This window comes from Ambystoma mexicanum, chromosome 7q, assembly GCF_040938575.1.
Source record: "Ambystoma mexicanum isolate Mex_15411 chromosome 7q, UKY_AmexF1_1, whole genome shotgun sequence".
Classification (NCBI taxonomy): Eukaryota; Metazoa; Chordata; class Amphibia; order Caudata; family Ambystomatidae; genus Ambystoma; species Ambystoma mexicanum.
In genome coordinates, this window is record NC_090941.1 from 849,265,642 (window position 1) to 849,279,362 (window position 13,721).

Genomic DNA, 13,721 nt, shown 5'->3' on the forward strand with positions numbered 1-13,721 from the left:
GCAGGACAAGCTGGATGCACATAAGTACTAAGGCTGATAGAGTACATGTGTCCTAAGCCAGAGTGGGACAAGCTGGATGCACATGGTACTCTATCAATAAAGAACTGTTCAGAAATCGTCTGAGCAGTGTGAGAAAGAACAACTAATCTTGCTTGGGAGTGGATAAATGATCCAGGCTGTGAAAAGGCTGGCAGAATTGAACTGTGACATTTTTCGTTGAACTTTTCTGGCATCAAGAACGAGAGACATTCACGACGCACTTCGCCAGCAAGAAGAAGGACGATGAAGAACAAGTCAAGACCGGTTTCAGCCTCCTCCTGCACTCCTGCTGAAAAGATAATAGATTTAGAGACTGTAAATTTAGGAAAAAAGCATGGTAAAAGGAATAAGGTACTGATTTGGACATTGGTCCTGTGTTTCTTAAGTATGATAGTACCAACAATAACAGCTATTACACTATGGTTCCTAGAGTAGGCACACCCATTAGAAACACTTTTGCCAAAAGCAGCTACTGAAAGCCTGGTTCATGTAATCACTAGTACTTTGCCCCCAATGGAAGAAAGACATAGAGAAGGTTACGGCAACAATACATTGTTGCTCATTATGAACATGACCCATGCGGTGTTAAAGAAAAAAGATTGCTGGGTTTGCGCCCATTTACCACAGCACAGTGGGAAAGGGATAGGCTGGTACGCACAACCATTGCCATTGATTTATTCCTGTGAAGTAACGTTAAGTGCAATGTTCTTTGGGAAATGGAACAAGAGCAATACGGGTCAGCTAGATGAGACCAATATGAATGAATTTGAGGAAGTAATAATGAGACCTGTGGGTTGTTCCATATTCCAAAAAGCTCGCGTGTTTGCACTAGAACCCGTGAGAAAGAATACACGAAAAATAACAAGACTAGATAGATTACATAGGCAGAATAGACCAACCCCGCCAGCAGAAAGAACATCAGTAATGACATTTCGGAAGAGGGATGAATGGAACAAAGATGCTGTGCCCCCTGCCTATACAGTGGATCACAGCCCCAAAACTGCTCCCCTATGTCTACAGAAAAAGGGTTCCTATAAAGTAGGAACGTTTAGCAACTGCCTGAACACAGTGGTTTTAAAACATGAAATAGAACCCGTGTACGTAGGAGACCCTGTGTATTTTATATGTGGAGAAAAAGCATATCCATGGTTACCTAGGAACTGGGGAGGTACATGCTACCTAGGTCTACTGTTTCCAGGAGTGTTCCTCTTGGAAACAGCAGAAGTAGCTAGACGAACAAAAAGTAGAACTCAAAGGATTAATGAGGATGGAATGATAGCAATGGATATAGCCAAATCATTTATACCGTTCTTGTCCCAAATAGAAAATTCTTACAATATAAGAAAACTGTCTGGAATATTACAAAAAACAATAGATTCCACAACAGATATTTTATTGAATATGACGTTAGAAGAAAAAGGAATAAGACTGATGGCACTCCAAAACAGGATGGCTCTCGATATAATATTAGTTGATCGTGGGGGAGTTTGCAAGCTCGTGAAAACTGCATGCTGTGTGTATATAGATGACTAATCCCCTACGATATTTAAAGCGATCCGGAAATTACATGTCATAAGTTCCACATTCTCTACTGAAGCAGGGGGTTGGGGGATAGAATCCTGGTTATGGGGATTATTGCGGTCTTGGGGATGGAAGTTAATTTCGATACTAATGATGGTACTCGGAATATTCATAACATGCTGCTGTTGCATACAATGCTTACCAATAATATGCACTGAAATAAATGATGGATGTACTAAGGGATGTATGCACATGGTTTTGAGAGGAAAACAAACGCATGGCCGGAATAACAGAGACACTGAGGAAACAAAAATAGTAAAACAATTAATGGCGATAGACATTAATGATGGAGATGATTCAGATGTAGATACCCGAGACCCCTCCTCAGAAGAGGAGCATACAATGAGGAAATAAGACGTTTGGCACACGGCCAAAAGGAGGGTTTGTCAATCTGGAAAAATGAATACCCTTCATTTGAATGATAGACGTAACTTGATGGCCGTGGGCCAACCGTCTCATGCACCGAATTATAGAAATATAAACTGCTATGCTTGACCGACGAACGGCCATTTTAAATGTAGCAAGAATCGCCATTTTGCTTGTTAACCATTGCTCATTGCTTTCTGTCTAAAAACTGCTTTGCAGCTTGCAATTCTTGCGAATTCTGCTTACTCTGCTGCTCAACTGTTAAAATTGTTGTCTGAATATGAAAGGACAAGGTCGCGGGACTGAAGAGTTTGCTGAAACAACTCATGAGTAGCCCAGAGAGGAATGCCCACGCTCCCTCTCTGTAGCCTTGGGAGGAAGCTGCAGGGCTTTAATCACTTCACAACTGCCAGCCAGTCTCGTACGATGGTAGAATATGTTAGAATAATACAGTTAAAGGCTTGAATTATGCTTCTCTTACGGCCCCCCTTCGCAAAACCCTTTAGAACGTGTCGGCTCCCAGGACACGAATAGTACCTCATAGATAGCAAAGCTTGGAATGTGGCTCTTCCCCCGTGTACAGATTGCTTCCAAGAACAGAACCACTGTGTTCTAAAAGATGCCTCCGCACTTTCTAAATTGCACATTGTTACTAGAATAGACATCAAAAACATTATAATCGTCATACTCGTCGGATATGTCCATCGTCATCCCGAGTTCAAAGGAACTTAATACAGAGGGGTGTTGAACATGACTTTGCTGATTGTATGATATGCATTTTGTATATATGTAACTGATGTACGTAATTCGCTCTCTTGTGTCCCTCGAGGTCTAGGAAACTCACGTCGCGGGGCGTGAGATCAGAATTGCCCAATTGATACTATCTTTTGCTTGCAATAAACCCTAGCATTGGGAATTTGAAACCTTGTGTCTGGCGCATCTTTTCGTGTATGGTCATTGCCTTGTTTCCATAGCATGAGGGACCCCTAGGGGCCCCTTTCAAAGGGAGATATCATTTCTCACTTACTTTACCCTTCACCCCTCCCTTCATTACCCTATTTCTGGTTTCTAAATCGACAATATCTCCTGGTGTGTTCCGGGTCAGTGGGACAGGCGTAGCAATATACCCTAACTGCCTCCGGGATAGAGGGTTCCTCCTGAAATAGGAGTGTGAAATACCGCGTCTCACCTGAGCACATATCATAGCCAATCCCCAAGTACCCTCTAGCCAGGTGATCCTCCCTCACTTTTCCATCCCTAGGATCAGGATCCAAAAGCGATGGCCTTTCCCTGGCCACCTGAGAAGAGGACCCAAGGGGAGTAGATGTGAGGACGCCCTCAGGTTTCTCACAGGACCTACTGTCAAGAAATGTCAACATTTTAAATCATTTTAAAACAGGCTTGTAATTTGTTCATGGACGGGATCATTCAAATGCGCCACCGGAGTGGTGTCTGAATGGAGCACAGTCACGGCAGTCAGCTCCAGAGTCTTTGTCAGTCTTTCAATGCTTTTCATTGTTGGAGGAGGTGCCCTTCAAAAGCCTCAAAAGTCTATGCAGTGGTATCTGCGTTGAGCACAGTCACAGCAGTTGGCCCCAGAGTCTTTTTTGGCAGTCTTTCAGTGCTTTCCATTGTTGGAGGAGGAGCCCCTTCAAAAGCCTCAGAAGTCCACGAAGCGGAGTGGTGTCTGAGTGGAGCGCAGTCATGGCAGTCGACGCACGTGGACGGGTGTCTGGGTGAGTCCCTGCCTGTGGGCCGTTTGCTACTAGCACCAAACGTGTGTGTGACAAATCACCCTAGAATGTACGATCTCTTAAAGCAGCCATGAAATACTATGAGGGGAAAATCATCCAAAAGATTTTGCGCACCCCCTTCTGCAATTGGAATCGTTGCCACTCCTCGAAGCTCAGGTTTGGCACAATGTATTACATGTTCCTACATCTGTGCCCACTGACGTTATCTGTGACAAACTGGGTATAATATCTCTCCAAACACGTGCACAGTGGAAAACATTGGCTTTGAGTAAGAACATTCTATGCCCAGAACCTGTTTAAGGACTTGAAAGCAATTTTGGTATCGGGGAAATGTAAATGAGACACTTGTTCATTGTGAGCTTCTTTTATCTAAAATGATCTGCTCAATTGACGACCTGAAAGAAAACCCATGCAGAGTGAAGAGGGTTCATTTTTCAAAGTGACTGGATAAATCCAGTTGATAAAATGCACGGTTATCCCTCCATGAAACACCTTGGGGGAGACCATAAAACACAAGCCATTTTAGCACCCTTTTTAGCAATATACCCAGCTAAGAGATTAGAGCAATTTATGTTTGCGTTTCCGCTGCAATATTTTTTCTACAAAGCAAATATTGATTAGGCAAGGTCCATTGGAAGGTGACCAGTTGAACTGTTGTTTTTGCAAAAGGGGAGGGAAGAGTGAAACCCTTAGACTTATTTTGATAGATTACCCAGCGATACAGGGGCAAAGATGAACAAAGTTCCGATTAGCAATGAAGGAGGGCTTGGGAGACCAAGTTTGGGCAAAATGTCTCTCTGGACGTACTTCCTCCAACGTTATTGCATTCATATCTTTTCTTAAAGCTTTAAACTTAGAAGAACATTTGGGGTCAAATCTATTGGGTATCTAATCTCGTGTGGGTAGGGAGTGCATAATATGCATGATTTATATGATGTTTTTTTCTTTTTTAGCTTATTAATTCGATCTGATGGTTGATGATATTTATTGATGTAATATTGTTTTTTTTTATTGAATGTGTATTTTGAGCTATAAATGTTGAAGGTTAATGCTCTTTTTAACCATTAAACATAAAATAAAATGGAACCATCTTGAAACACATGTATAGGGCAGCGTACACGTGTCAGATGTCAACCCTTTTAAAAGTATCAAGCTGGCTAGTTGTATGCAGATCTACAGACAACTATATCTAAAACCTGACACAATCGCAATGCTTCCCCAAGATTCATTCCATGGGCAGCAGAAATGTTATTCCATGGCGTCTATTCAGTGGCTGTTATATGTGACAGAAACCGAAAACATCTCTATACAACACGCCCTAACTGACGGCGGTGAGAAACGCTATGGTCAATTATGGCTGGACTGGTATGCTCTGGTTCATGGGATGGAAACAGCCTACGAATTCAATGATTGCTGTTATCACGGATGTCCCGATTGTTACTCCCCTGGGGATTTTAAGACTTTGAAGGGTACTATTTATGAACAGATGTATAGACACACCCTGCTGAAACAGACTTTCCTAGCCAGTCAGGGTATTTGTGTCGTCAGTATCTGGGAACATGAGTGGTGCGCGATGGTGCAGAACAATCCAGAAGTGGGTTGTTTTCTTTAAAGACAGGAATTTGCTCGACCTTCTACACCCACGAGATACGTTGAACGGCGGTCACACAAATGCTTTAAAGCTACACCACTGCATCTCACTGCAAATAACTGCCTATATTTTACCAATCTAAACCCTTCTGTGAAAAATGACAACCCCTATCCTGTGTGGCATCCCAAGATCATCTGTAACAATTTTGGCGATATAGACCATTATTTTGGTCAGATCAGGCATGAGGTCTAACCACCTCGAGGTCTTTACTCGCCCATGTTTCCCTATATATGCGATGGTAAGCTAATGTTTCTGCTTTGCCGGACATGCGTTGAGATAAACCAGGCTGGCTGCGGGCACACAGATGAAAGGTAAAGGCTGACAGGTGCTTGGTGTACGATCAAAATGCAGACAGCTTTGAAACAGGGTTTTCGCCTGGGGTGCATACACAAGATATGGCATTTTAAAACAATCACCCTTGAGCTCTTCTGTGGCTATATCTGTATGTTCCTGCAGCAAAAACAAGAAGCCTTTGGCTTGCCGGCCTGGTGTGTGAGCAATGCTGCTACACAGGCCTACATAGATGATTATTATAAACAACAGGGTATATGCTTGCGTATGAAACACATTGAGGAACACCCCGCTCGGCGGTTGTTGGCAAACCTGTGCCTTTATTTGTTGTGGGATAAGTCTGCGCAAAGAGTTAATTTTCAAACCACAAACATCATCACAGACCCTGATGCATTCCACGCTTATCTATTTGATCATTCTTACGACGTGAGCAGTTGTGTCTTCATAGACGATGAAACAGCTTGGTTATGTTGCCGTTACGTTGTGGAGTATCCAACAACTTCAGACAACACCAACATATTTATAGCCGCGTTCACAACCGCTCACGCTCGCTTGAAGCTCTATGCTGTGATGGAGCAATTGCAAGAGCGGGTTCTGTATCATGACACCAATAGCGTTATCCTTGTCAGCCACCCCAGGGATGTTAACCCACCCACCTGAGATTATCTAGGGGTTCTAACCTCAGAGCTAGCTCCCAGTGAGTACATTGTGGAGTTTGTATCTGTAGGGCCAAAACATACACTTATCGCCCATCTCTAGGGACCATCAGCATGAAAGTGAAAGGTATAACGCTGAACGCTAACAACACAGCTGAAATAACATTTGACAGTTTGAATGATACTGTTACAGTCCTTTGTACAGGGAGACACTCATAAAACCCCCAAGGTCTATCGTCATTGCACAGCCTTGTATTGTGTGTGATAGAAAACAATGGGTAATTAGCACTGCGACTCTATGGAAGACACTCAGCATTGTGTTTTATAAAAGGACACTGGCCCTGGGCGGTTAAACATCTGGTGTTAGTCTTTACCCACCCTCACTATTCTATTCGGGCCCTACCTGCCTATATAGCAGAATCATCTCGGCCACGCAGGCGTGGCGTCCCTCCTAGTTGGCTGTCTGGGCTTTGCTCGTTTGACTGTGTATGTTTATTTTACCTTTTATATTATTTTGCTTGTGGTATAGCCTTTTTTTCCTATATGTGATAAATATGGCTTGTTTCCTTTCAGCATTGAACTGTTTATGCAGGTATAACTATTTTTTCCTTGGGGCTTGGCTAACTGGCCATGGAGTAGGTTGTGTCTGAGGAGCTGCTCCTAGAGATCCGACCTCGATCCGTCGATTGCACGCAGAAAAACGACCTATGGCATCCACAAATGAAGGCAAGGATGTCGGAATGAGAACTCTGCACTGGCCAGAAATACTACAGCAATTGGAGCGTCCAAACAAGAAATAATGAGCTTTTCGTATGGTGGCTGTACAACACTATCAGAATACAAAATGGCGGCTAACAAAGGATTTAGGCTCGGCAGAGAAGAAGCTCCCATTGGGATCTGAGCGGCAGGCTGCAGAGGCTGGCAGAGCAAACCGAAACGTGTGGAGGCGGCTGCTCTCTGCGCTGTGCCCCCGCTGCAGTGTACATTATAACATTGCGAGCGCGGGCGCTTGACTCGTGGGCAAGACCCTCGCGAAGTGAGGGTGCCTGAGACCGGCATCTGGGGGACCAGAGTGATCCGAGCTGCGACGGTGGGGAGGTGTCCGGGCTGACTTGCGCTCCGCAGGGTGCTGGCGAACCCGGTGCGGTCTGAGTGAAGCGCCTCAGCTGGGGATGCGCACAGCTGATGAGCGGGAGCCGGGGAAAAACAGATACAGTGTTGCAATGCAACGGAGGATCCGCGCTGTGTGAAGGAGTCGGAGCGGACAAAGAATCATTGTGCTCCTGAACCCGGCGAGCTGGGAGGAATGAAACCCACACTGCAGCCAGTCTAAGGAAAGGAAACCACAGCCCTTATGAACAAAGCGCAATGAACACAGGGGAGCGAGGTGCGCGGCATACCTATGCTGCATGTTAACAATAGAGAGGCCAGACAGAGTATGAGCCCTGAGCTCCTGACAGTACAACAGAGGGGATCACTGCCCCGAGTGTCCAACTAACAGTAAAGGAGCACCCTGGTGACTCCCCTGGATACAGAGGCAAAAGTGGAGGTGCTGGACTGAGGCAAAGTGAGGAGCATACACTAAAGGGGGTCACGTGGGACCACTGGGCTGCACTGCGTGCGTGGGACAGCGCATTGAGCAGCAGAAGGACAGTGGAACACATTGAATAGGGGTGCCTGTTGGGTGGAACACGGACATTGCTGATAAACCCACACCGTGGGGGATAGTGAACTCTATGACCCAGCGGATGGAAGCTTAAGCCACTGGTTGTCACTATGGTGAAACGAATAGAAGTAAGGTGTGCCCCAACACTGAGGATACCAAATACATGGGAGGACGCAACCCATTTGAGACACAACTTCACTCACGGCGCCGCCTGACTGGGAGTGGCACATGGGTGGCACAGCAGGTCAACGAAGTAGAATCGCCACGCCAGGGACCAAAGGACCTTAGGCAGTTAAAGGATAGTTCCGGGACTTTTTTTTTATTGTCCCTACGGTTCGGCCATGTGTTTTTAAGCATAAATCGGTAGATCGTAGAAAACTTTCCTATGGACCTTACCCGACTTTTCGTCCATTAACGCACTCGAAATCAGCCGCCATTTTGTGATAATCCTATCATTTCCCCCCATCGACCTGGCTCACCTGCGTTTGCGGCACCAAATCATATCCCCCGCCCCTGAAGCAGACTTTATCAAAACATTCATATTCCCCGCCTCTATCCGTGACGTGACTGTGCTGCGTAGGCAAACGCGCCCAGGCGTCTTCTACGCGACTTCACACAGAACCCGGAAACCAACACAGATCAGCTCACAACACAGCGCGCCACAATTCGGAATATGAAACTGTACTTTTAAATCAAACTGCAAGATTGTACATTTGGCAAAGTACATTTATTGGACATCAAATGTTTAGAGAATATTCAGCGATTTGCATTTTTCTTTGCTCTCAATCCAAAATAGTTCGTCTTGAGGCAAGCGATGTTCGTGTGCAGTACACAGGGTGTTGGTTTACTATAAAATAAGCTCTTCGGTCGCACTGATAATCGCATGGCTGTTCCAACAACGAGGCACTAGGCCACCACAACGGTATGTATGTTGCATCTAGCCATTAGTACCGCGTAAGGGCATACTTGTACTTGGCGATCGTCCCATAAAATGGTCAGGGTGGTAACGTTGTTCACGCGGAGAAGCAACTGGCGGTTGTAAAAGCCATCCGCCGGTGTCTGGTACTCGTGACACAGACAATAATGAAGGATGTACCTGTTTTAAAAACATAAAAAATGAAATTAGTCTCACCATCAGATCTTTATTAAAATTATTCATTTTATATATTAGGTCGGGAAATTATTTCATAGCTAGGACAGTGCAACTGGGTATTATACATCATTTCCAGTAACCCACCCCCTCTCCTCCGCCTTTTTCAGAGCCGCCTGAGCGCCAGTGGACCACTTCGTCACTGATATGATATAATATGGCATTTGCAACGCGCCTATACACAAGTGTTTCAAGGCGTGGCGAGGCAGGGAGGGGGGGAACAAGGAGAAGACAGACAACGATCCTACTAGGCCAGGTGTCATTCAGATCGCGCAAGTGCAGGGGTAGGGGGAAGGTAAAAGTGCAAGGGGAAGGGGAGGGGGGGGAAGTGGAGTACAAGGTAAGTAGCATAAAATAATAAATACATAGGGCCAGCTGGTGGCGAGTGCAAGGTAAGTGCAGAACAAGTGCTGGGAAGGGGGGGCTGTAGGATACTGAGACAGTCCCCCAGTGCAGGGGTTGACAGGGAGGCAGTGCAGGTGGAGAGTGGAAGGGCCCAGGACCGAGGTCGCAGACAGTGGACCAGTTGTAGCAGGGGAGCGGGAGAGAGAAAGCAGAAGCAAAGAGGAAGGTTTTGAGGTGCTTCCGTAAAAGGAGATGGTTCTCCTCAAGATAGTGCGCGGTACAAAACAATATGCCACATAGAACGAACAAGTACAACTCAACCCGTCTTTAAAGCTACTGTATAGTAATTAAATTGCGGTATAAACTCATCTAAAGAGTTACTTACATTATATTTGCATTTTCCATTGTGTCTGTGCGTAGGGCAGCCCCGAAATACCACTCCTTCTATGCCGACGTTATTTCTTCTAATGAACGAACATTAAATGGCTATCGTTTCTGAAATTTTATTCATTATCGTTTCTTACGTTATTGCACCACACCCCCAAAAAGAAGTCTTTCGGGATGGTCCCGGCCTGTCAAGGTCAAATAACAATAGAACCTTATACTGAGTCGTGGGCCATTCCGGCACCCGAGCAAAAAATCAAAGCAGCTGACCTTCACTTTGAACGAGCACACATTCCTAGTTAGCTACATTCAGTGTAAGGCCATCTCACAGGACTTGAAATTTACACTCCATCTTTGCATTTTGTCTGCGTGCTTTGCAGCCCCAGAGAACCATAAATACGGAGACATTCTATATTTTTTGAAAAATGATTTACATTACTGTTTGGTTTAATTTAATGCGCAAATGAACAAGGTTGGATAGACACATTGCATGTACACTGAGCAATCACTTTTATTTACACAATACATAGCTACACATATTCAATGGGCCTGCGACATGAGGAGACTCGAGAGCAACGTCACAGGTGACACCCGGGTGGTTCGCACTACTGCACGGTGAAGGGAGGGGCAAGGGTGGAGAGACACATTGCATGTACACTGAGCAATCACTTTTATTTACACATTACATAGATACACATATTCAATGGGCCTGCAACATGAGGAGACTCGAGAGAACAGACAATCAAATTACAATCATTTAAACCGTGATGTGTATTTCTCAATGAGCTCTGCTTTAGGTGGATATGGAACAGAGGCAATGTTGGGTTGCAATGCAGTTGTCCCCTGCACAGGTTCGTTCACAACTCCATGTATGTGCCTATCTAGGACATCAACAATAAGTCTCTCAATAAACTCATATTGCATATCCTCAAACACTGGTTTGATCACCCATTGTTTACTTCTTTTAGTGAAGGCCTTATTGTAGCGAAGCGTCCCTAAAGTTCCGGTCGTCCTACTTTGTTGACGGCCAACATTATGGTTATGTGCCAAGACCGCTAGAAGAGTCCGATTTATCATGCCCTCCATGCCAAAATGCAATCGTTTTGGCCTGTACTTTAGGCACATATTGTGGAACACCTCCAAATCTCCTGTGTGGCAGAATTCCGTGAGTCCCCTCAAATCTCTTGTTATAGTTTTATCAAATACAATCTTTTCAATGGCTTTGTGAGTGGGTGATGAAGGAATCAACCACTTCTTCTTCCGTGCCTCCTCTGTGGACAAATGGCCATGTTCACAATTGTGGAAATGTTGGTTTGTGGTCCAGCGGTGAACGTTGCTACAGTGTAGCATTACTGACCACCATTTTTCAAGTAGAATTTCCAACGACCCTTCACATGTTTTTGAGCTCCACCAAAGATGGTTGCTGATTGACTTGGACCACTGTGAAATACCTTGCATATCTTTTTTTTTACCTGCAGCCGACATTTTTTTATTGATTGTTTTTGCAAGATGCCATACGTCAAATTGGTGATTTATATTTTTGTACTCTTCTCTCATTGTCTTGGCAATTGAAACGTGTCTGTCCGTGGCTATCAGGTCGATCACCATTCCCCGCGATTGTAGTTCTTGCAATGATGCTACAAAGCCAACTTTATCCATGGCCACTGAGGATGTACTTTGTGACACCTGCACGACCACCAAACTCACAATTTTCTTACTTTCCATGTCCTGAAAGTGGTAGGTGCAGTACTTGGCTGAAAATCCTGGGCTGTCGCACTGTCCATCACCGGCTAGCCTGAACCGTTTGCCCGGTACTTGTACTTTCAATAGACATTTTTTCCATTCTCCAAGCTTTGCTAATGGCTGGAAATAGATAATCGGTTTGGTATTTGTAGAACTGAGTTTTCGCAATGAAATGGATTCCCACAAACTGAAAGAAATACTCTAACTTTTTAAAACTTGAACCACTAAAAAGTGCGGCCGCTGCACAAAGTAGATTGCCTGCTGGCAGTTGCCCCAGCATGGGTTGTGCAGACCATGAGAACGGATGATATTGTGTACAGGTGGCATGTATTTTAAGGTTAGTGCCTCGAATTGCACGAGTCACATTAATCAATGGCTCCCCACATACTTCCCCACCAACCGAATGCCCACATTTCATCATAATAATAATATCAATCAAACAACTATGGAATACAATGAATTTGGCCTCTTTCCTTATACTGTCACTCTGCATCCCAGCTGGTTCGGCCTGTAACGTTGAGGACATGTCACTCACATTAAAGGTACAATCTCTGATATCGTCTTCCGCTATGTTCAGTGATATTGATGGTGTTTCATTGTCGTCCATTTCATTCTCTTCCATTGCAACATCTGTTCCTTCTCCGGCGATGGGAGAATAAAACAATTTCTTCAACTTTCTCGCGGTCTTAGTTTTTGCGGGTGTGGATTCTGTGAATTGATCTCCGACTGCATCCGAACTACCAGGAGGACATTCACTATCAATGGCTGGTGGTGGTATAGCTCCGTTGTCAATCACTTCATATTCTTCCCATTGGCACGATGCATCTCCATTCTCAAGTCCCTGCCAAAAGGTTTGACAAGCAACATCTCTCGTTCGCTTCACTGGCCCTCATTACGACCCTGGCGGAAATCGACCGACCGGACCGCCATAGCGTAAATAGCGTTTCCGCCATGGCACGACAGAGTAAAGTGCGGCTAATTCTGACCCATCGGGCACGAGCACTACGCCTTGGCGGAAGTGCAAAGTCTGCGATGGCGGAAATGTCCCCAAAACGCCCCTCACCGCCGTCGTACGGCGACCTAGGTGCAATACCGCCACCGGACATAGCGGTCACCGCAAAGAGCGGCAATCGGAAAATACGGTGACCGTAAATATACGGAAACGGAAGCAAAAACATGGTCCCGGAACGGGAAACAGCACGCCGTACACCTATAAAATCAGAACATTCACACAACCATTAAAAATACTACCCTGAGAGACATCCCAACCCGACATCCACCCTAGTGAAACCAAAACAATGGGAAAAGTAGCAAAAAAAGCGTGCGACCGCAAGCGGCAGGTCCACTTCTCACGTGAGGAACTCACGGTGCTCACAGAGACCCTCCAGGAGAATGCTGCCGTCGTCTTCTCGACGCAAATGACCAGGACGGCACTTGCGAACAAGAAGGCCATATGGGCCCTGGTGGCACAGCGGGTAAGTGCGGTGGGGACCGCACCCCGCAACCCACAGCAATGCAGAAAGCGATGGGACGACCTGCGGATCCGCGTCCGTAGCATACTTTCTGCCAACCGAAACATTGCCACAGCTACCGGGGGAGGATCGGAATCACCCATCAAGCTGACCCCCTGGGAAGAAATCTGTGCCTCCACCATTGGAATGGAGACCATAGAGGGAGTCGGAGGGATGGAGAAAGGAGTGCAGACATCCGAAGAATCAGGTAGGTGGCCCAAATAAAACTATGCTAAAACCACAATGTCCAATCATGTGAAGTACCATGTGTCCACATAGTGCAACAGAAACACATGTCCAGGAGAACGTCCACTTACATTGGCCTGATAGCGGACATTAAAAGTCAAATTAAATAAATAAATAATTAAAATTCCTAAAAACACCCTCTACACGTGCAGCAGGCACCCCCTAACTGCAGGCTGCAATACAACTGCACCCTCAATCCACACAAAAATGAAACTACCTCCAAGGCCCTGACCCAAATCACCCTCAGGTACCACCCCAATGCATGTGATACATTGCCATTCCAATTTCCACAGACCCATTAATAACGCTCGCCCTCCTTTACTCCACCACAGGGTCCG

The 13,721-nt window shown here is 45.5% G+C and overlaps 1 protein-coding gene across 1 annotated transcript in view; it reads right to left on the reverse strand.

Annotated features, from left to right (window-relative positions):
* VSTM5 (V-set and transmembrane domain containing 5) overlaps nucleotides 1–13,721 on the reverse strand; it is a 322,302-nt gene that overhangs the window by 194,112 nt on the left and 114,469 nt on the right. The gene's annotated exons all lie outside the window — the stretch shown is intronic.